Below are 24,328 nucleotides of genomic sequence, written 5' to 3' on the forward strand. Positions count from 1 at the left end.
TGTCTTGGATTATTGGAATGTGTCCTCTGTGGTTCCTAGCTTCACTATTCATCTGTGGATTTATTTAGTTTTGGTTGTTCTGTTTTTGGTCTAAGTGCTGAAATTGATAATAACTTGAAATTTGATATCCATATATATCAAACCATTAAGAAGGTGCACAAAAAAGCTAGGTATTTTATACAGAAACAATTTCTTATAAGAAACACAAAAGCTACGATTGCCTGCTGACACCGCTTATCAACTCTCGTTTACATGTCACCAATTCTAACCAACCTCAGAAAAACTGATTTAACCAAACTCGAATCCTGCTATAACAAGATTGCCAAATATGCCATAGACTCCTTGTACAGGACACATCACCACTCCTCTCTTAAGCAACTGAACTGGCTTGAACTCCCTCATCTAGTATTTTTTGATCAAATAACTTTTGCCCACAAAATTTTGCATCAACCAGAAAAAAAACCCTGCTCTCCAGAATCTTATACAACTACACTCCAATAATAGATCTCTCTGTTCTAGTAATAAACTACTACTGGACATCACTAAAGCTAACAACCCAGCCGGCGAATCGCTGTTCTCACACTGCATACCTAAAAGATGTAACACACTACCCACCCAAATATCCTCTAACTGTTGTACAGTACAATTCAAAAAACTTCTAAAATCACACTTAAGTAACTCTTGGCTCTGTCTCTGCACTTGTCCCTGTCTAGATGTTTTATTCCCAAACAATTGCATATGTGTATTTTTGGGACTGTATACTGTGAAACTCATTAACTAACTGTAAGGAATTTATGTATAGGTCTGGTTCACAACAAGGTCACTATCAAGCTATGGTGAAATGTATTTATCAATGTAAAACTTAATCTAAAACACTGTTTAATGTCTGTGTAATGTAAACATACTTTATCTGTACTGTTGTCAGTACTGTTGTTAAATTTGGAGTTTCTCATTTTGGACTTTTGTTAACTTGGACTGTTGTCAGTTTTATACCTTTGTGCATTTGTCTGTTTTGTACTTCTGTTAATTTTTGAGCTTTTCTCCCTGGGCCACCACTGAAAAAAGACTTGTGTCCAGTTGGACTTTCCCAGTAAACAAATGTAAAATAAATAAATAAAATAAAAATTCCCTGCAAGGAACTTAGAATTTTTTTTTTGGGGGGGGGGGGGCATTGTGAAGGAAATTATGTTTTTGACATGGGTTATAGGGGTATAGCATCTTAATTTCCCCAACCGTAGTAAGGCCTTACTAAGTTTTATGCTATTGGCTGACAAAAAAGCAATTACTAGAAAGTGGAAATCAAAATCTAAGCAATCATTTTATGCTCAACTCCTGAGAAACTTGCTTGGCTACAAACATCTGCATTAGAAGCCGAAGCTAAGTGAAACTTGCAGAAGTGCATTTTAGTATTCTGTTAAGTACAAACTTGCAGTTTTAAAAGTACTGTATTTTCATTTTTTCTGTTTCTTAATTGTGTGTTTCTGAACAGTGTGCTGTGTGTCTGTTTGCTATACGAGGGGGTGGTGTTATCACTTCTTTGTTAACTGATATTTAATAGCCTAGAGGTATTCCTCTGTACTTTAAGTGCTAGCCACAAAGTTTGAGAATTAGAAGTTATATACCTACCATAACGTTCCATGTTAGTTGTCTTCTCTCGCCTTCTTTCTTGCTGGATGGGTTCGGAGCCGATCCTCGGCTCCGACTCGGCACTTGCTTTAGCTCGAGAACTCCTTTTACCAGCTCGAGGCAACCCTATATCCCATGATGCAAGGCGGAACTACCTCAGATCTCGTTTGGCAGCTAACTGACCCTGCTAAAGACTATCCTAACATAATTAGGAACCATGGTTCCTAAAAGAAGTCCTCATAACAATGCTCCAGAGGAAGCAATCTAATAGGAACTCTCCAAGATCTGTCCAGGCCAGGGGGAAGGAGGGAGGACGAAGAAAGAAGCGAGAGAAGACAACTAACATGGAACGTTATGGTAGGTACATAAGTTCTAAATGTTAAGTTGTCAATCTCGCCTTCATTCTTGCTGGATGGGACCGTCCCTAGCACCTGTATCCCGGTGGCTCAATGGAACAGACTCTTGAGAACTGTGGAACCAAAACTGGCCCTATCTCTGGAGGCCAAATCCAACTTGTAATGAGACACAAAGGTATGAGGCGTGGCCCAAGTAGCTGCTGCACAAATAGTGTCAATGGGAAGTCTATCCTGAAAGGCTACAGAAGTGGATAGACTCCTGGTCGAATGTGCTTTTGGCTTAGAAGATAGTTGTTTGCCCCTTAGAGAGTACACATAGGAAATGGTGGAAGTCAACCATCTAGATAAGGTCACTTTAGAAACTGGAAGACCTAACCTGTTTTCTGCATAGGAGACAAACAATTGGTCTGATTTTCTAATTTGTTTAGTCCTATGCAAGTAGTACCTGAGCTGACGATGAACATCCAAAAAGTGCAGCTTTTGTTCAGCTCTGTTAGAATAGTTAGGAAAGAAAACTGGTAGATCAATAGATTGGTTAATATTGGTTTGAGATACAACCTTGCGAAGAAAGGAAGGGTTAGTTCTTAGCGAAACCCTATCCTTATGAAAACCAGACAAGGTGTACGGATACAGAGCGCCTGAATTTCAGAAACTCTTCTTGCAGAAGTAACAGCCAGTAAAAATATAGTTTTCCACGTCAATAACTTTAAAGAACACGTAGCAGACGGTTCGAAAGGAGGTAGAATTAGGGATGCCAACATTAAGTTTAGATCCCATTGCGGAGGAGGATGTTTCACAGGCGGTTTTAGGAGAAAAACTCCTCTTAAAAAGGCCTTGCATAACCTATGAGACATGATGTTATTGTCATGCAAGCCAACATGATACTTGGAAATAGCAGCCAGTTGTACTTTGACTGTAGATGACGAGGATCCTGAATGAAAAACCTCCGCCAGGAAATCCAAAACAGAATGTACAGGAGCGGTAAAAGGATCAGTATTTCTGGCGTTTGCCCAAATTGAAAAACGTCGCCACTTGCTTGCATAAATAGTTCTAGTGGACGACTTTAAAGAAGACACTAAAATGTCTCTGACTGAGTCAGAAATCATTGGTAGCCTGGCTAGGGAAGGAAGTGGAGCAACCAAGCAGTGAGGTTGAGAGAATGAATGGCCCGGTGCTGCTGACCCGACTGGTGGATCAAAAGATCCGGAACTGGGTCCAGATGCCAGGGCTGCACCAGAAGGTGACGATGTAGAGACGGAAACCAAATTTGTCGAGGCCAATATGGAGCAATGAGGATCAATTTGGCTCTCAAATGGTGGCTTTCTGAATGACTTGTGGAATCAATGGAAAGGGAGGAAAAGCATAAAGAAGTCCCCGAGGCCAATCCTGGGTTAGAGAGTCTCTCAAGGGTTGGCCTGGTAGGGGAAATAGTGTGAAGTAATCTGGGCACTTGCTGTTTTGAGGGGTAGCGAAAAGATCGCAACAAGGAGTGCCCCACTTCAGAAAAATCTGATCTACTACAGATTGATTGAGAGACCACTCGTGAGGCATCAGAATAGATCTGCTTAGCCTGTCCGCCAATAGGTTGGACCTGCCGGGATGTGCGTTGCTATCAGAAACCGCTGAGAAGAGATCGCCCATTGCCAAAGTCTGAGAGCTTCTCGACATAAGGGATAGGACCTGGTTCCGCCCTGTTTGTTGATGTACCAGACCACGGACATGTTGTCCGTCTGTACTGCAATAGTCCCTGTGGGAAGAAAGTCGTCGAGGGCTTGCAACGTTAAAAGCACTGCTCTCATCTCCAGGACATTTATGTGCAGGTGGTATTCTATGGGTTGCCACGTCCGTGGACCATCCTGCCCTGATAATGCCCCCCCCACCCGATCAGGGAGGCATCCGTGGTGACTGTGGCAACTGGAGGAGGGGGAACAAAGGGTCGGCCCTGATGAAGAAGAGGGAAGATATCCACCATCGTAGATGGGCCCTGCACGACTGTGTTACCAAGATTTCGTGTCTCATAGGCAGATTGTGGTACGACCACTGCGTGAATAACATCCACTGCAGGAGACGCATGTGGAAGCGAGCCAGTGGAAGAAGAACAATGGCCGCAGCCATTAGGCCTAGAACTTTCAAGACAAACCTGGCTTTGATCTTGTTGCTTAGTAACAGAAGCTGAACAAATTTCTGGATGTCCAGAATCCTTTGATCTGTTAGCCTGGCTAACATTTTGACGGTATTTAACTCTGCACCTATAAAGGTGATAGATTGGCAAGGCAGCAGAGAGGATTTTTCGAAATTTACCGAAATTCCCAGTTTCTTGCAAAGCTGTAGGGTGTAGTCTCTGGACCGAAGAAGCTGATGCTTGGAGGTGGCGGAGAGGAGCCAGTCGTCCAAATAAGGAAACACCTGGAATCCTCGACGTCTCAGGTGAGCTGTGACCACTGCCATGCATTTGGTGAACACTCTGGGGGTTGAAGTGAGGCCAAAGGGCAGTGCTCTGAATTGGTAATGGCTGGCTCCCAGCCGAAAGCGGAGAAACCTTCTGGAGCGTCTGTGAATCTTTATGTGATAGTACGCATCCTGAAGGTCTATCGAGCACATCCAGTTGTCCTTGCCCAGAAAGGGCAGAATGGATTGCAGCGTGACCATCCGAATCTTGCCTTCTTGACAGACTTGTTTAGTCTGCTTAGGTCTAGTATCGGTCTCCAATCTCCCGTCCTTTTGGGGACCAAAAAGAATCTTGAGTAGAAGCCGAATCCTACTTGGTCTGCCGGCACTGTCTGGATGGCTCTTTTTTCCAGGAGTTTTGAAACCTCCTGTCTTGCCAAATCCCTTTGACCGGGTGAGATGTCTGGAAGGGATTGTAGAGGTACGGAAACCTTTCAAGGGGATTTTGTAACCCTCGGATATGATCGACTGTACCCACTTCTCTTGGGATAGGGATTGCCAGGCTACTGGGTACAGTGAAATTCTTCCCCCGACTGCCTCCAAGGGTGGACAGTCGGGCAACACCTCAGAGATGCTGAAAGGGCTTCTCAGGAAGAGACTCCCTGTTGCCCTGGTTATGAGGACCCCCCCTGCCTCTAGGGCGGCTATTATTGTTACCCCTCTGCCTCTGGGGGTAAACTGACCACGGTGTCCGTGTAGCTCCTTGGGCTTTTCGAACCACATCTTCCCCTTCTGACCCTTGGGATAAGGTCTAGAAGGAGTGGAAAACTGGACTCCAACGGCAGAAAGAGTTTTACCGTCCTGCTCACATCTGGTCAAAGTATCCTTCACCTGAGGTCCGAACAAAGCCGAACCGTCAAAGCGGGTGCTGGTGAAGGACGCCTTAAAGGGGTCCAAAATTACACAGCCGCATCCAGGCTTGGCGTCTAAGAGCAACACCTGTGCCTGCGGCCCTGCTCGCTCCATCGGCCGCATAAGATATGAGCCGCATGGAGGAGTTAGATATGGAATTCAGGATAGCAAGCTGTGAGGCAATCTTTTCCTGAGCCCCAGCAGCAGAAGGATCCTGGACTACTTCTCCCAGTTCCTTGAGAATATCTCGTTGAAGCCTGAAGTGACAAAGGTAATTCAGCGAACGCATAGCAAAGGTCGCTGAAGAAAACATCCGCTTTCCATACCTGTCCATGGTCCTAGAATCCTTATTAGGAGGATGGACAGGTACTGAAGGATCTGCCAGTTCCTTCTTAGTGGCCGCCGCTACCACCATAGCATCCACAGAGACACCTTTGGACAGGAACTGTTTATCCGAAGGAGCCGTGATGAACTTGGATGGTATCCTGGGGACAGGTTCCACAGAATCTGGAGCCGCCCACGCCTTCCGAGCCACTACCTGCATGAGTGGGTCGAAAGGCGGAGACACCCAGGAGGTGGAGGGTCGGGATCCAAAAGCCTCCAGGTATACCGACTCATCCTCGGAGGGGTCAATGGAGGGCAAATTCCCCCTCTGTTTGAGGAGCTCAAGGATGTCTGAAAATGAGACATCCTCAGAGGGGGACCGTAGAACCCTCCGACTCATCTAATTCGGTATCAGATGTAGTACACTCGGGGGAGTCTGTGTGTTTCCTCTTACATCGCCCTCTTCCGAGGGGTTCCCCTGCAGGGTCAGGAGAAACCTCGGAAGAGGAGGAAATTCCCAGTGGGGAAACCTGGGGCGATGGATCCCTGGGCCTGAGAGCAAGAGGCTGGCAAGAGGCATCTGCAGGCACTGATGAGGGAGGAGCTAGAGGGATAGACCGCTGACCAGGCTCAGAGGCCAGGACACTCCTCATCACCTCAAAGGCTCCTCTCCCAGGGAGACCGGAACACACCCGCTCGAAGAAACAGGAATGGTCGGCTCCAAGGAGAGAGAAGGCTCGAGGCGATGTCGGCGCCGAGCTTACCAAAGCCGAAGCCCGAGAGGGAGAGTGGGGTCGGACAAGGGTCCGATGCCACTAGCCCCACGGAGCCGACAGTGGAAACCCGACGACCGGATCCCTCCAAGGAAGGTCTCAAGGAGGAGATCGGAGCCGAAGACGACGGAGCCGAAGGATGTATCGGCTCCGCATCGAAACAGTCGCTGTCCCAAGAAGCTCCGCCCGAACTCTGGTGTGGAGTCGGAGGAGGAATCTCAAGAATCGGGCTATAGCCAAGTCTGTTGAGACGGGCTATGGAGCATTTGGGCCAGTGCCTGAGACTTCAACAGCCTGCTTACCACCCTCTCCAAATCGTGGTCAGACAGCCTGGAAGATCTAAGATCGGCTCCGATGGCTCCGCTCCGACAAAAGAGGAGATCCCGGAGCCGAATGGATACTCATAATAGAGGGGACCGAGATCTCTACGGGTCGAAGCCATCGGAGCCGAAGTCCCTAGAACTCAGATGGAGCCGAGGATTTCGGCCCGATGCTGGATACAGCGTCGGCTCCAGCCGGAGCCGACAAGGCCACAGTAGTCAGGGTATCGGAGCCGGCCGGCACCGAACCCACTACTCGAACAGAAGAAGTATCGACTCCAGCCAGAGCCGATATCGGCTCCGACGGAGCCGGAGCCACCAGAGGAGGCTTGGACACAGTAGCCTGAACCTTCGGTGGCTTAAGAGGTTTTCCTGACCCTGACTTAGGAGGAGAACCTTCAGGTTTAAGTAAACCTTGGAGGATTAATTTGTTCCTCCTTTCCTGCAGGACTCTCTGGCTAAAAGCATGACACAACGCACAGGAGTCCTGCAGGTGCAAAGGCCCCAGGCAATAAACACAAGAAGTGTGACCGTCTGTCAGAGACATTTTCTGACAGCACTGGTCACACTTCTTGAAGCCTGAGACCTTGCCTTCTTTTGACATCTTAGAAGGGAAACACAAACAGTCCCAACTAACACACCAATTAATCCCTTACACAGACACACAGGAAGGGAATAACTTGGGGAACTAGGCCTGACTAAAAACTTTAAACTGAAATTCTTATAAAAGTTTGAAAGGAAGGGAATAGGGTGGGCTGTAACTAAGTACAGACTAAACTAACACTAAAGGGAAAAAATAAACCCCTAACTACACTTTTTCTTATTTTACCAAGAAAAAACTTACCTCAGCTGGCAAAGGAGACCTCTTTCGCTAAGCGGCAAACGAGATCTGAGGTAGTTCCGCCTTGCATCATGGGATATAGGGTTGCCTCGTGCTGGTAAAAGGAGTTCTCGAGCTAAAGCAAGTGCCGAGTCGGAGCCGAGGATCGGCTCCGAACCCATCCAGCAAGAATGAAGGCGAGATTGACAACTTAACATACCATTTTATGATCAACTCCTGAGAGACTTGCTTGGCTACAAACATCTGCATTAAAAGCTGAAGCTAAGTGAAACTTGCAGTAGTGCATTTTAGTATTCTGTTAAATACAAACTTGCAGTTTTAAAAGTACTGTATTTTAATTTTTTCTGTTTCTTAATTGTGTGTTTCTGAACAGTGTGCTGTGTGTCTCTCTGCAGTTAGTTCCCCACCCTCCGTCCCTGTTCTTGTGTTGGTATTAGTCTTGCTGGCTCTGGAATTGCCCACCCCTCCTGTAAGTCTGTATTAGAACACTCCTCCTGGGTCCATCTTATTTGCTTACTTAACCGAGTACAGTGAGATCATATTCTGAGTCTAGTGTTCACTCTACTTAATACAGAGAGTAGATCTGAGAAGGCTCAAAAAATGCACTTTATTCATTTGCTTTTACTGTATTTGTCTTTTCTCCTACTTTATTTTGCTTTTCTTAAAATTACTCAATTTTATGTATTCTGCTGCATTTATTACTGCTTGGTAGTAGCCTCATTAAATTGTAACTGTTATTCTAAGTCTTTTGGTTTAAGCACTTGGGCTTCATACAGGCTGTTTTACATTAAGAAGGTTTGTGGTCTGCACTGTTGTGGCAGGACAGGTAGCTTACATCCTTCTAAGCTGGGAATTGCTGATTGAAGGTCCAGTGTCTGCTGTTCTAAAAGTGTATTAGTTCTGGCTTAAGCACTTGTGCTTCAGGCCAGTTATTCTACATTAAGAAGGTTTGTGGTCTGCACTGAGGAGAGGCTGGATTCTGTCCTTCAGAGCTGGGAATATCTGGTCACAGGCTTATTGTGCCTGCTTATTTGAACTGTTTCTTTCTGAAACTGGTGCAGCGTGTTGCTGTAGAATAGACCAGATTCAGGCCTGCTGAATCTAGCTTTGTTTGTATAACTTGAGCACTGATCCAGGCCATCTTTTCTGGAAAAGGTTCCCCTGCATCCTAGTAAGCAGGGGTGTGCAGTTAGAACGTGTCTGATTGAAGACTGCTGGAACAGGGCTCAGTTTTGAGCTTTTTTTCTGGTTAATTGGGTAACTTGTTTAAATCAGTTTGTTTTCTATTGTTTTATATATATATATATATATATATATATATGACAAATTGCACTTTATTCATCTGCTTTTACTGTCTTTGCGTTTCTTCCTACTTTATTACTAGGGGCATTTACTACAACTCTGATCTGCGATATATAACAATAAGTATCCTTTTCTGTGCATTTAAGGTGTTTTTTGAGTGTATCTGCTTTATTTTCTAAAAAAAAAAAAACAAATATATATATGCTTGTTTCCTGCCTTTCTAAGCTAGTATAGTCCAGTTTTCAGGTTAGTGCTGAATTCGGGGCTGTATTTGCCCATACCTTACTTGGCTAGAAGGAAGTTCTCTGTTCACCTGTGAGAAAGTGGTGCTTTGAGCAGCCTGTCTGTCCCTGGAGGAGTAGTTTCAGCTCAGAAATTAGTAGTTTATTGGCCATTTTGGGCTAATTTCTATCTCTTTCATTTCCCTGCTATAAATACCATATTTGCCCGGTTTTGCAAGCCGGGCACACCGGTTAGCTAGGGTAAAACTATTCCCGGCTCCACAAAGTCTCCTCTTCAATTTTCCCTTGGAACTAGACAAGCTTTCAACTTAAGCACTCAAGTCATTCATTTCTCAGCCTGGCACTTACTCAAAACTTATAGCAAGCACTTATAAACCCTAGCACTAGACCCTCCTGTACTGTACAGATGGACAAGGCTCTCTGTTCGACCTTACCAGCCATCCAGTAAAACAGTTCACTGTACCTATCCAAGCATGTCCAAAAGGCAGTTTCAGGTGTACTCTCCAGTCCAACTGGTGAATCTGAGCATTTTGAGGCAATATTACAACTGCCTCATGTACACAGACAACCCCCTCCTCCTACCACCAAACACTAATATATGCGAGAGGTGCAATTATACAGCCAAACTGGAGGCTAAGCTCTTTCAACCCAAGACTGGATCAGACAGTCAAGAGGAGAAGGGAAATACTTGCATCACACCACCAGTCTCACATAAGCCCATTAAAGCAGCACTGGGAAAAAACACACATAAATACATGAAAACATACTCTGAGGCTCTAAATAAAAATTGCAAAACTAACAGAGACCTCCAAAGCAAATATCCAAGCAACCCCCCCCCCCAACACAAACCATGAAACACATACTTCACAAAACCAGTGTGCCATGCAATCACAGCCCTTAAGGCAAAATAACATACCCAACATACTAGTAATAGGTGACTCTATAGTCAAGGCACACTGACGTCCCACTCACTAGGCTGAATAAGGAGAAGGTTGGCGCCAGGATCTGCCACATAACACAATCACTCAGGTCACTCCAGAATAAGTACAAATATGACTCTGTCATTGTCCATGTTGGTGTGAATGACCTGAGCCGTACCTCTCTGGACTACATGAAAAGAGACATGGAAGAGCTGTCTGATCACGTAGCCCAGGCAGGTATGACCCTGACCCTGAGTAGCATCCTGCCCTCACCAAGAATGATACCACGGTAAAAAGAAAAAATTCTCGATTTCAACAATTGGCTAAGTTTCTGGTGTCATTCAAAGGGGATCCAGTGTCTGTCCACCTGGGATGACCTGCTTGACAAGCCACGCTGCTTTGCTAGAAACGGCTTGCACCTGTCACCCTTAGGCTTTCGAATACTGGCCAAGGCTCTTGCCACCCCCGTAGTGCCTTTTTTAGACAAGGCTCAAAAGACAAACCCACTCCCGTAATTAGCACAGGTAACAAAACACTGAGGGTAATGCTACTCAATGCCAGATGTCTGAACCTCAAAATGCACGCACTCGAGGCACTCCTCAGTATGGAGAAAATCAATATATGTGCAGTAACAGAAACCTGGTTTAAGGTTCCAGAGAGCACCCCAGCACTGCCAGGCTACAACTCATACCATACATTTCAGCCACAGAAACCAAACCGAAATACAAAAGGCAGGGGCATATCTGTATTCATCAAGGATACCCACACCTCCACGTTAGTGGCACAGCACGATGCTTCAGAGATCATCCACGTGCAACTAACAATGGGCAAACTGCAATTCAATTTGTAGCTTGCTACAGATCACCCACCATGTCCCAGGACCTCCATTCCGCGTTTCTGGAAACACTGGGAAACATAAAGGTCCTACCAAACACCCTAATATTGGGTGATTTCAATTACCCAAACATTAACTGGGAAAACTACTCAAGTACTAACTACCTTGCCCAACATTTCCTAGAATTTAAAAACTCAAATGCCCTGGTTCAACTGGTCAACACTCCCACCAGAGGTGACAGCATATTGGACCTGCTCATCACTAACATGGGCGACCAGTGTTCCACACCGGAGGTCAACCCCTCGCTGGTTAGGTCTGACCATAAACAAATCACTTTGGATATCCACATTCTTCCCCCACCCCCAGACAAGAAAACAACCGTGAAAAACATTTCAAAAGCAAACTTCACGTTACTTAAGACTGAGGTGGAAAATTTCAAAGCCCCCATGCTGAAGGATAACGCTGTCCAAGCTGCAAAATCCTTTATTAATGCATTCTACAGGCACCTACAAAAATGCATGGATCATGCCATCCCAAGCAAAACCAAGACTATCTCCTCCAAGAAAAGAAAACCAGTCTGGTGGACTCCTGCATATACAAGCTGTACAATAGAAGGAGGAAACTAGTACAGAAAAGAGTAAACTCCCAAGAAGGGAAGACATCCCTGATCAGTATCAGCAAGAAACTACGATCCCTCATAAAATCATCCAATGCGAGCTTTGAAAGAGAAATTGCAAAGGACTCCAAAGATAACCACAAGGCATTCTTTAGCTATGTCAAGAATCTAAATGGCAATGCTCAGATCTGCTTGGAGTTAGTGCAGAATGGCACAAAATACACTGAACCGACTGATATCACCAACATCCTGGCAGACAGGTTCAGCGCAAACTTCACCCCCCTCTCACCCCTAAAAGGGCCCATAACCATACCAGAATAATGTAGAGTCCCAGAAATCACAGACACTCAGGTTAAAACAGCCCTCTCCAAAGCCAAAAACACAGCATCAATGGGACAGGATGGTATCCCAGGCTGCGTCCTACATGAGCTCAAAGACGAACTAACTCTTCACCTAAATACACTGTTCAAACTCAGCCTTTCCACAGGCTAAGTACCCATAGAGTGGCGCACAGCAATGGTTATTCCACTCTACAAAGGTGGAGCCACAACAGACCCCGGGAACTATCGCTCTATAAGCCTAACTAGCTTGGTCTGCAAGGGAGCGCATCATCATGGAACTCATTAACAGAGACATTGGGAACCTCCAAACACTGGACCCTACCCATTTTGGCTTTGTTAAGGGCAGATCATGTCTCCTAAACCTGGTGGACTTCTTTTAGACAGTTACCAAGCCTACCTAGACCTCGCAAAGGCCTTCAACACCATTCCCCATTCTGGTATTATAGACAAGCTCACCAGCCTGAACATAAACCCCTAAGTCATTAGATGGGTTGCCAACTGGCTCACGGACAGAACCCACATGGTGAGAATTGCGGGAGCTAGGTTTGACTCTAAACCGGTTGAAAGTGGCGTTCCCCAGGGCTCAGTCCTATGACCCCTCCTGTTCGGCATATACTTCTCAGAGGTACAGGCTAGCACAGGAGGACTATGGCTGACCAAGTTCAAAGACGACTGCAAACTAGGGGCTATAATTGTCTCTCCGGCTGACACAGACATCCTCCAAAAGGGTCTCACTGAGACGTATACCTGGTGTCAAAATCATGGCGTCAAGCTAAATGCCAAAAAGTGCATAGTCATCCCCTTTGGAAAAAACAAAGTACCCACAAACTACCACATAGGTGGTAGTCCCCTAAATACGGAAGACTTAATAAGGGATCTGGGGACCCAAGTAGATGGTAATCTCACATTTGATAATCACATTGCCCAAGTGATTAGAAAATTCTTCTACGCGGCCCACCTAATCACAAAAGGGTTCGCATCCAGATCAAAAGAGGTCATTGTGCCCCTCTACTCATCACTCATCACTCATCAGACCCATCATAGAGTATAACTCCCCATTTGGGATGTACCTTACAAAGACACCTGCAACAGCTGGAAAGACCAAAGAAGTACCTCACCAAGAGGATCACTGGCCTCAAACAGATGCCCTATGCAGCTCGACTGAAGAAATTACAGCTGTACTAGGTTGCATACTGCCTACTCAGAGGTGATCTGTGCCTGACATACAAGGCCATGTCCAACCCAGAATTGACGGACATGCTCCACCTAAAGAAAACCTTATCCCAGCGAGCCACACGCTCTAGCGATCTAAACCTCACCACAACAATAAATAGGACATGCTGGAGGGATAGATTCCTGTCCCAGAGACTTCCAATGCTTTGGATCAAGATCCCAATCTTCTTTAGGCAGAGGTCCTCGCTAACACTTTTCAAAAGAAACCTTGATGAGTGGATGGGAAACAAAGTTTACCTTGGGAATCACTTCAATGGCTCTGCTGGACAGAGGCACAGGGAACTAATCTAAGGGGGCGGCAAAAGCCAACACATTCTGGCTAGGCTTATAAATGCCTTCGGGCAGATAGCCTAGTACCTACCTATGAACCTATATAACCAATAGTAAAGGAGGTAAAGATCTGGAAGTGGTGTCCCTATAAAAGAGAACTGAGCAGTTTATGTAATATCGGAGTAAATGATAATTGTTAAAAATGTAAAATGCTTTTCTTGAAAGGCTTTTCCTTGTAGTAGTTATATTGGCTAGGAGGGTTTCAGAACTGAAAGCTTTCTCTGTTAAATTCTTTTGTTGACTTTTCATAAAGATAATATATACCTATGTTCTAACAACCCCTTTATGTCTAAGGTAAGCAATGAGTCAAAGCCTAACCAGTACGTTCAGCTGCCAATATTTCCCTTCATATTCCAGTTCCATTGAATAGCTATGGATGTTCAATGACAACTTATGTTTTGCCTTGTAGGAGCTAAGGCTATGTGTGCATAAGGAATCCAACTATTTTTTTCTTTCTGCAACAAAAAATTGGGTAAGAAAATCTAAAAAAAAAAAAAAAAAGATGTTTTCTGAACATGCTGTATACCACTATTTAAATCACAGATGGCTTGATGGCTTCTTCAGCATTTCCTAAGGCTGTCTAGGTAACCTTTTTTCAAGAATGCAACTCTTGATTGTATCTGTGCAGCAGTTACTTAGTCTCTCAGGATTGCATACACCTTGACAAGGATCAGTGCATAGACTGTTTTTTTCATCAGTTTCATTTAATCCTTGTTTATTAAAACCATTTTCATCTATAATGTGTAAACCTGTGCTGCACTAGAGTGATTTTTTTTAACTTTCCCCATTGTTGTTCACTTATGAAGTTGTTATTTATTTATTTATTTTATTTATTTAAATTTGTTGACCGGGAGTGTCCAACTGGACGTGGGTCCATTTTCAGCGGAGGCCCGGGGAGAAAAGCTCCACAGTAAAATAAACAGACAGTAGTTACATTGGATTACATAGCGATTAACAATTTAACATAGAAATTACTTACAACATATTTACAGATGAAGAACATAGTACATCAGTAGACAACTAGAATCTTTATCTGTGAAGTACATAACAGGCATTAACAAATGTAACAATGAGAAGTTCCTGCTGTATAATAAGTACTAGGCTTATGAGCATCTGAGCTTGCTATCATCAAGGTAGTTAGTGGAGGTGAAAGAAAGGTAGTAGTTGGATGGGGTGGATGATATTAGAGTGGGAGTTGCAAGGGCATAGCCAGCATGTTTTAGGTGCTTTTAATAAAGTTTTGAAGTTGGTGCATGATGGTGGGGTAATTGTGGGTGGGAGTGAGTTCCATAATTTGGCTATGGCTAAGAGAATAGTGCTTCACCAGCAGAGTTATTGGCTTTAGTGATCTGCAAGTGATTTTGTTGCTGGATCTTAGTGGTCTGGTGGTGCGATAGGGTTGGAGTAGATTCTGGAGGGATGGGACATTTAGTGGATGGTTTACTAGTTTGTGGGCAAGTGAGAGTTGATACCACTGAAGGAGGTGAGGGAGTTCAAGCCAGCCCAGTTCAGCAAGTGAGAGACAGTGGTGACTACAGTAGGATGCCCCTGTGGCAAATTTGGCGATTTTGTTGTAGCAGGTCTCTAGCTTGTTTAGATCACATTGCCTTAGGTTGGTATATACTGGAGAGGCATAAAGTAGGGTGGAGATAAGGTGGGAATTTGCTATTGAAATCTTTGCTGCTTTGGTGAGAAATTGTTTATTTCTATATAATGCTCCTAGTTTTTTGTGGACTTTTTTTATGGTCATGGATATGTGAATGTCAAATTTTAGTTTATTGTTATTTCCACTCCTAGCAATTTGGTGTGTTCAGTTGGGTATATAGTGGTGTTGTCTTTTGCTGTGATGTTAAAGTGAGAGTTGTTTTGAGTATGTTTGGTGGGTTGGAAGATGAGTAGTTTAGTTTTGTTTGGGTTGAGTATTAATTGGGCATCGGATAACCATGTTTCAACAGAGGAAAAGGCTTCCTGTGTGACTTTTTGCAGTTTGGGTAGGGACTGGGCTGAGCAGATGATGGTCGAGTCATCTGCGTATTGGATGAGTGTGCCATGTGTGGTGGCAGAGGCTAGATTATTGGTGTAAACAGAGAAAAGTAGGGGTCCAAGGATGGATCCTTGGGGAACCCCTATGGAGACAGGTAGTTGGGGAGATATGTCATTCTGCCATACAACGGATTGTTGGCAGTTAGACAGGTAACTCTGAAACTAGTTGGTGACTGATTGTGAGAAGGATAGGTTATTGAGGACAGAGATAAGTTGTTTGTGTGGGACCATGTCAAATGCTTTAGATAGGTTCATAGGTTCATAGGTTCATACTAGGCTATCTGCCCGAGGGCATTTACAAGCCTAGCCAATATACGTGCACTATTGTAACTGTTTAAATGTATATAGGTTCATAGATTAGTACTAAGCTAACTGCCCTTGCAAGTCATTTTAAGCCTAGCCAGTTATCCCTTGTGAGACTCAAACCCTGTACCTTGTGTTTGTAAGGCAAACACCTTAACCATTAGGCCACATCTGCACTAGGAGAATAGGTCTAGGAAAGTAGCAGAGGAGAGATAGCCATTGTTTTTATGCTGAAGGATAGTGTTAGTAAAGGAGAGTAAGGCAGTGGTGGTGCTATGGTTTGGTCGGAAACCATGCTGAGTACTGGAAAGGAGGTTGTTAGTAAGGAGGTAGTGTGAGACCTGAGAGTGTATGCATCTCTCTAGTATTTTGGAGAGTGGAGAGAGAATAGCTATGGGGCGGTAATTGGTTAGTTCTGCAGAGGGTCCACCTTTGTGGAGGGAATTATATGTGAGACTTTCCACAATGTGGGAACGTAACTTTCTGACAGAGATCGGTTAATCAAGATGGATACTGGGTAGGCCAGAGCATCAGCTGCAATTTGTAGGTATTCACTTGGGAGGTTGTCTGCTGCTAATTTGGTGGGTTTAAGTTTAGTTAACAGTTTTTTTATGTTGGAGGTAGGTACAGGAGAAAAAGAGAAGGCAGTGGGGAGATTACTAGTTGAAGGTGTGGGTTGGAGGGGGGTTGTGTTGTTTAGCTAGTGATAGTATGGTTTGGGTGAAGTGTGTGTTGAATGAGGTAGCAATATTTTCTGAGGAGTGAGGGATGTTAGGAGGAGGGGTACTGACTTTACCTGGGTGGAGGATGGAGTTTATGGAGGACCAGAATTGTTTGGGGCTGTGTTGTGAGGAGTCTAGGGCAGACTGGTAGTATTGGAATTTGTCCCGTTTTATTAGCTTTTTGACTCTATTGCGTAGTTCTAGGAATTTCTGTGTAGCTGCGGAGGTTTTGGTTTTGCGCCATTATGCTGTATATTATTACGTCATTATATATAAGTTAGGAATGTTTGGGGACTATGCCCCCACATGTGGGGTTCTAAGGGCTTGACCCTGGAAAAATGTAATTTTAGGCAGTTTTGACTTGTACTGTCACCAGTGTGACATTTAGCATTTAACAATAATGTATTCCTTTTCTCTTAACAAAGTAGAAGTTAAACTCTTGACAAATAAGACTCCAAAGATTAATAAAATAACCTTTTGGGTCGCATTCTAGCAGTGTAGATTTTGAAATGACAGTGCAACAAAGTATCCCATCTTGACTGTCTTTTACCCTGGAAATGTCCATAAACCACTTGCAGTTCTGCCTAGCTATTATGAATATTACTGAGTCCACTTAAAAAAAAAAAAAAGACTGTACACTTGAGTGAGAGTACTCAGCATGGTCTGAGTACTTGTGAAAAAGACTTCTATAGCAGTATACATTTACTTCCCTGCAATTAGTTTAGTCTGGTGTTCAGAGTTTGGTTTGATACAGAGAAATAGTGAAGTATCTATGTTGGATATTACCTGTACATGGTTATAATCTTAAGCAATTTGTACAGCAGATTATAGCTATGTGCTACTTTCTGTAGCTCAGGGTTTGCTCTGTCACTTTACATTTGCGTACTGTATGACTCTAACCAAGTTAAATCAGAAATTGCTTCCAACTCACCTCTGAAAGGGGCACTTGTGAACAGTGGGCATACCCAGGTAATAAAGAGGTAAAAAAAAAAAACATGCTTACTGTATTACAGTTGCAGTGTTGATGTCTTTCCATATAACTGTTGCAGTCGTATTGTTGAAGCACCTAGACAAAACAAATACTTGTTGTGATGATCTTTGTGATGCCCCACCACTGGCCCAGTAATCATGGAGCCTCAGTCCTCACCACTAGTACCAGTGGGGGATGTACATTGGGAAGATGACTGGTACACACGCAGTATTTCCAGATGCAGCTCACTGCATCAAGTGCAATTTCCCTTAAGAGCACACAGAGACCACAGTCAGTCCGAGGATGGTTTCTCCCTCCTTCTCCAGATCCCCACTAAGACACTTCACTGACACAGCTATAAAGTTGATATCTCAGCTGAGTGGCCAAGCCAAGACCTCCAACACTGTCTCTGTCTAGGCAGTGCTTTGTGTCCCTGCCCAAGTAGCTGGAAAACACACCCTAATAACTTACTTCAGAGCAAGCAAGGCAGATGTGGTGAGTGAATCTTGATGTTGTCAGGTCAAAGACAAAATGCAGAATACAGTCTTTCAATAAGAGACTTCCCAAATTAATATCTCAAATATTACTGCTGGGTTAGCTTGCAGAATGGCATAATTTCTTGTCATCTGACTCTATCCCAGGTGAAAACCCCCACTGATGCAGATGGTAACATTTAACATCGCCCTGTAAGCCTAACTGAAAATATATTAACAAGGGATTTTCTTAGATCCAAGGCAGATACTGGAAGTCATAAAAAAAAACACTTCCAGGACAATACAGAAAACTTCTAGTTCTAGACATTGTATCTGTTACCACACTGAAACTGAAAGATAACATCCTTTTATTACACAGCCATAAGGTGTTCCAGTATCCATTGTTAAAATATATACACGTAAAAGTTGCAATAGTGCAGGTACAGTTCTGTTCTAATCCAGTAGAGCATGCTGTTGTTACATCTTTAAACAGCACTTTGTAAAATACCTCTTCAGCACATCTGTACAAACCATCTTGTATGACTTACAGTCCTAATAAATTTGTAACACAAGCAGATGAATCATGTTGATATTCACAAATGACAATATTGCTAGCCCAGCTATCTTGAATTTTGTAAATAATTATATATCCTTTTGTGACACCTCCACCCCTTGAAGACTCAAGCTAGTTTTTCAAGTGAGCCTTGACAAACATTGCTTGAGAGAGACGAGCCTGTCTGGGAATACATTACCCCATTCCCTGTTGTGAGATTGCAGCTGCCTTGTAATTGCTGAACCCAATACAGTGTTTCACTGTCTTATCATATGCCTGCAACCCTAGGTTCCACCATAGTAATTTGGGATTTTGCTGGCTTCCTGTAGCCATAGAGCCACTTCAGACTCCTCCTGTCTCATACTGCGAATACTTGGCACAAGGGCCTCCCTGTCATGATAAGGTTTCATCATGTTAACATGGTACAGCTTGTGCCCCTGCCTCCTGCTTACCAGTTCTACGATGTAGTTAACATCACTGACCTTCCTTACCACCTTTAAGGGTCCCTCCCAAGTTGTCTCCAGCTTGTTGTGTCTGACAGGAATGAGAACCATAACCTGCTGCCTTACAGCATACTCTCTAGCTCGAGCATTCCTGTCATACCAGAACTGTTTCTGCAGTTGGGTTTTTCACAGGGTCTCCTGAGCCAAGCACATGAGTTTCCTAAGCCTTGTCCTGAGGTTTAGGACATATGGCACAACAGACTCCTTGTGGGATTCACACTCATGCGCCCAATCATCACAAATCAAATCTAGAGGTCCTCTCACTCTAAACCCATACAACTCAAAGGATGAAAAACCTGTGGATTCCTAGGACACCTCTCTGTAAGCAAACAACAGATGGGGCAAATATTTTCCCACTCCCTCTTAAACTGGTCTGCAGGTGCCTGTAGCATGGTGTTTAGTGTAGAGTTTAACCTGTAAACCAGACCATTAGTTGGAAGTGATAGGGGGAGGTCTTTAGGTGCTTCACCCCACAGTGCTTCCACAGACAAGCCAGTAGGTCTGACATGAAACTGGCACCTCTGTCAGTCAGTACTTCTTTTGGGAAACCTACCCTGCTGAAAATCTCTAACAAGGCATTTGCCACATGTTCTCCCTCAATGGAGGACAGAGCCACCACCTCAGGGTATCTGACAGCATAATCTACAACCACTAGGATATACTTTTTCCCTGTGGAACTTGGGGTACTCAGAGGAGCCACAATATCCATACGTACCCTCTGAAATGGCTCCTCAGTCACAGGTAAAGGCATCAAAGGAGCTTTCACCTTGTCTCTTGCCTTCCCTACTGTTTGGCACTACTCACAGGTCCTACAGTACCCTGTTACATTCTTGGAAATTTCAGGCCAATAAAAGTTCTGCATAATACGTCTTTTTGTACACTTTATGCCCATATGACCTGCAAAGGGAATATCATGGGCTTTGTCTAGTAGTGCCAAATGGTAGGCTCTGGGCACTACCAACTGCTGTGTTCTCTCAACCACGTGCCCTCCTTCAGGGGTCCACACTCTGTACAGTAACCCTTTGTCACAGTATACAGATTCCCCTTTTCCTTGACAATCAGGTGCCTCACTGGCTACCTTCCTCAGGCCCTGTAATGTTGGGTCTGAGAGCTGCTGGCTACCTCCCTCAGGCCTTGTAATGTAGGGTCTGAGAGCTGAGCCTGTTTCAACTGTCTTTGTAACCCTTTCCAGCTCCCCTTCAACAGGAAGTCTGCTATTCTCTGATAGCGGTGCTTAACTGTCAACCTGGGTTCTACTACTCACCTCTGCTCTTGCAGTCACTCTGTCCAAGGGAACATCAGAACCCACAAGCAGCTGCGGAACACCTTCAGTCTCACTGCTACAGCATAGCTCCCTCCCTGAAGTAACCACCACACCAGTCCTGGCATCAAGTCTGTGGTCTGTCTGGGTCCCCCCCCCCCAGGCTACCAGACCCATGTACTTGTCTCCAAGCCTGTGCATGCACACAAGGTACTGAATTATCAAAAGCATTCCCGATCAGGACATCTGCAGGGATATCCTCAAACACACCTACTTGCTTGCTTCCTTTTCCACCTTCCCAGTCAAGGTGAACCCTAGCCAAAGGTATTTGAAATGGGGTCCCTCCTAAAGCTCTGACAGGAGTACACTGCTCAAGTAAGTAGTGCTCCTCTTCAACCATTGCAGGCTTCACAATGGTTAGGATAGAGGCTGGCTCTCTCTTAGCAGTGGCCTGTTTCCCATCTACTAAGATAGGACATAACCTCTTGTGATAGTTTGGTACCCTTGTTGTCTCCAGACAACTTACTTCTGGCATTCTGTCATTCCCACTTACTGGCTGTCCCAGTTTTTGTTTCCCCACCTTGCCTCTGTGGACATCTATATGGTACATGGCCCCACTGCTTGCATTTAAAAAAATTTAAGCCTTGGTCCTGGCTGTGTACCTGAACTAGTGGCTTCCCCTGGTACTGGGCGGACTTGGTTGGGGCGGTTTAGGCTGCCCACCATGGGTTCCCTTAAAGCCATGTGCAGTACTGGGTATTCCTTTCTTGTGCAATGATGCCCTGCTTGCTAGGTATAGGTCTCCCTTTTTAACCAACTCATCTATGGTCTTGCATTCCCTATTTGCCAACCAGTTTCTGATGTCCTCAAGCAAATTGCTGAGGGCTTGTTCCCTCACCAAAAGGTCTGCCAGCTCTTCAGAAGTGGTGACCTGACACCCACTCACCCATCTATGAAAATACGTGCTTAACTCAGCAATATATTCACTCACACTTCCATTTGCCTTGCATATATGCTCACAAAACTTTTCTGAAAGCTTCAGGTGTTAAATTAAAACACTCTAATAAACAATTTTTAACAGTATCATAATTTAAGCAATCAGTATCAGACAATTTAGAAATAGAAGTTACAGCTTTACCATGGAGTGAGGAGGTCAGGAACCATACCCAGATCCCTTGGTCAACATTATACTGTGTACATATCCTTTCAGATATATGAATAAAACTATCAGGATCACCCTCTGTAAATTGTGGAAGAAATTTACTGACCTTTGTTGCTTCTCTGGTTCAGTTACTCCCTTCCCCATTACCTCCATGACCACGGTATAGAGTAATCATCTCCTTTTCATGTTACCTCTTCCTCTCATTTTCTTCAGCTTCCAGATGTCTCAGTCTTTCTGCTGATTCTAATTCCATTTGTTTCTCCTGCTGTAGTCTCTCTACTGATTCTAGTTCTAACTGCTTGGCCTCCAGTTCAAGTCTCTTTAACTCCAGATGGATTCTTAAGTCCTCTTTAGAAGGGTTGATCTGTTCATTTTCTGAGAGTTGTCCATCCCCAAGGCTAGTCTAGTTGTCCTCCTGGTTGCTGGTCTGTGATGCAGCTGTGGTTAATGCTGCAATCATTTCTGCTTTATTCAGGTTGATATGCACCAGTCCTTTAGCCTGGTACATTTCAGCCAACCGGCTCCTTGTCACCTTGTCATACTTTTCTGCTGACATCCTTGCCTGCTGTTCCTGACTAACTAAGCTAACAAAAAATAAATAAGACCATTATGATGTGAAACTCTGAATGTTCACTGTTTGGCTGATTGAGCGTACAAACACCTTCCTTAGTGGTAATTGTTTACAGGCTACAGGAATTTAATATTGACACCACTGAATATGTGGATCTCCCACCACTGCCAACCAATATATCTGATGCCCCACCACTGGCCCAGTAATCAAGGACCCTCAATACTCACCACTCCTACCAGTAGGGGACATATATTAGGAAGATGACAGGTACACATACAGTATTTCCAGATGCAGCTCACTGCATCAAGTATAGTTTCCCTTAAGAGCACACAGAGACCACAGTCAGTCTGGGGCTGGTTTCTCCCTCCTTCTCCAGATCTCCAAAAAGACTACCCACTGGCACAGCTATAGAGTTGAGATCTCAGCTGAGTGGCCAAGCCAAGACCTCCAACACTGTCTCTGTCCAACCACTGCTTTGTGCACCTGTCCAGGTAGCTGACACACACATTAGCGATTTGTTTTACACCCACATACACCTGGAAAAGGCTGGCACAAGTTTACTAGTTAGGCCTCCTTCTGCCTAGACTATAAGGTAGTTATTACTGCTACCAGCCACCTCTTTATCAGCTACTTTAAGGCCCTTGACAAAGGGTGCCCAATCTTACTGTGTAATGTTACTGTTAATGCAAATGGTAGTTTTACCAAGAGCAAGACTATTAAGAGTGGCCCACAACATGTCACCAAACAAGTATGCAAGTACTCCCAGAACTTAATTACAGATTAGCCACAATGAAAGGATTAAATATATGTAATAATAAATAATAAAAGAACAAGAAAATACTCAGTATATACTTAGTTACATCAGAGATCAAAATCACAGAAAATATTTAAAACAATACTTCATTACAGTCTCAAATAAAGAAAAATATCTAAGCTAAGGTTTGCTATATTCCTGACTGTATCTAAGAGAATCACCCTAATAACTTACTTCAGAACAAGCAAGGCAGATGTGGTGAGTGGATCTTAATGTTGTCAGGTCAAAGACAAAATACAGAATACAGTCTCTCATTGAGAGACTTCCCAAATTAATATCTCAAGTATTACCAATGGGATAGCTTGCAGATTGACATAATTTCTTGTCATTTGACTGTATCCCAGGTAAAAACCCACACTGATGCAGCTGGTAGCATTTAGCATCTACCTGTGAAAATATATAGACAAGGGCATTTCATAGATCCAAGGCAGATCCTGGAAGTCATAAAACAGTAATACACTTCCAAGACAATACAGGAAACTTCCAGTTATAGACATTGTGTCTGTTACTGCACTGAAACTGAAAGATAACATCCTTTTATTGCATGGCCATAAGGTAATTTAATTTCAGCTATTTTTCTGAAGTTAATCGCTTCTGTTCCAGTTTCCATTGTTAAAATATGTACATCTAAACAGTTAAAATAGTGCAGGTACATTTCTGTTCTAATCCAGTAGGGCATGCTATGGTTACATCTTTAAAAAGCAATTTGTGAAATACCTATTCAGCATATGTCTTTATAAACCATCTTATGTGACATACAGTTCTAATACATTTGTAAAACAAGCATATAAATGATGTTGATATTCACAAATGACATGTAATTATTTACAAAAGTCCAGATAGCTGGGCTGGCAGTATCTCCGTTCATGACAATCTTTATGGGGAATCTGCCTTCCACAGTGACATTTCCCTTTTTTGGATGACATGAACTCTCAAAATGCACTGTAAAAAGAAAAAAAAGGAATCCCAGTGGGGTACTTAACTGCAAAAAGGCATTCAGACTGATGCACAACTATGAACTTTGGACTGGCGACAAAGAAATTCTGAGTTTGGAGCATCCATACCTCACCTTTACGCCCTACACTGACACAGGGAGCATATGTCTGCTGTATGAAACTGATAAAAACTACTGGCCTTAGTAGGGCTATCCTTGGCAAGAGATCCCATAGGTTATGAATACTGAAACAGTGAAAGTAAGGCCATATACTGTTATGGTTAGATTTTACACATCTGTACATCTGATGTTGTAAATCTTTGTTCATTCATTACAGATTGGACCTCGGTTTCATCCTCGGAACCGATACGGCCGTTTCTCAGCTCGCGCAAGCCAAAAACTCTCAGCTAAGAACTTACCCATAATGCCCCTCTCCTAGTTACTCCAGATCTCATTTGCCACATTCCTAGTCAGACATGTTAGCCATCTTTTTCAAAGCTAAGTAGAAAATTGTTAATTTTATGACAGTTTTTTTTTTTCAAAATTATTTAATTTTTAGTCACGTTAGCCTTTTCTCAGTGTCGCCTATAACCTAAGCCTATTTCCTACCCTTTTCCTTGGTAATTTAATTTTTTACCTTTTTTGGTACTGTCCCTCTCT

General features: G+C 43.8%; 1 protein-coding gene across 2 annotated transcripts in view; it reads left to right on the plus strand.

Moving 5' to 3' along the window:
* Positions 1–24,328, plus strand: part of OGFOD3 (2-oxoglutarate and iron dependent oxygenase domain containing 3) — a 964,739-nt gene that overhangs the window by 655,707 nt on the left and 284,704 nt on the right. The window lies entirely within an intron of this gene.

This window comes from Protopterus annectens, chromosome 10.part0 (assembly GCF_019279795.1).
Source record: "Protopterus annectens isolate FY-2018-M chromosome 10.part0, PAN1.0, whole genome shotgun sequence".
NCBI lineage: Eukaryota > Metazoa > Chordata > Ceratodontiformes > Protopteridae > Protopterus > Protopterus annectens.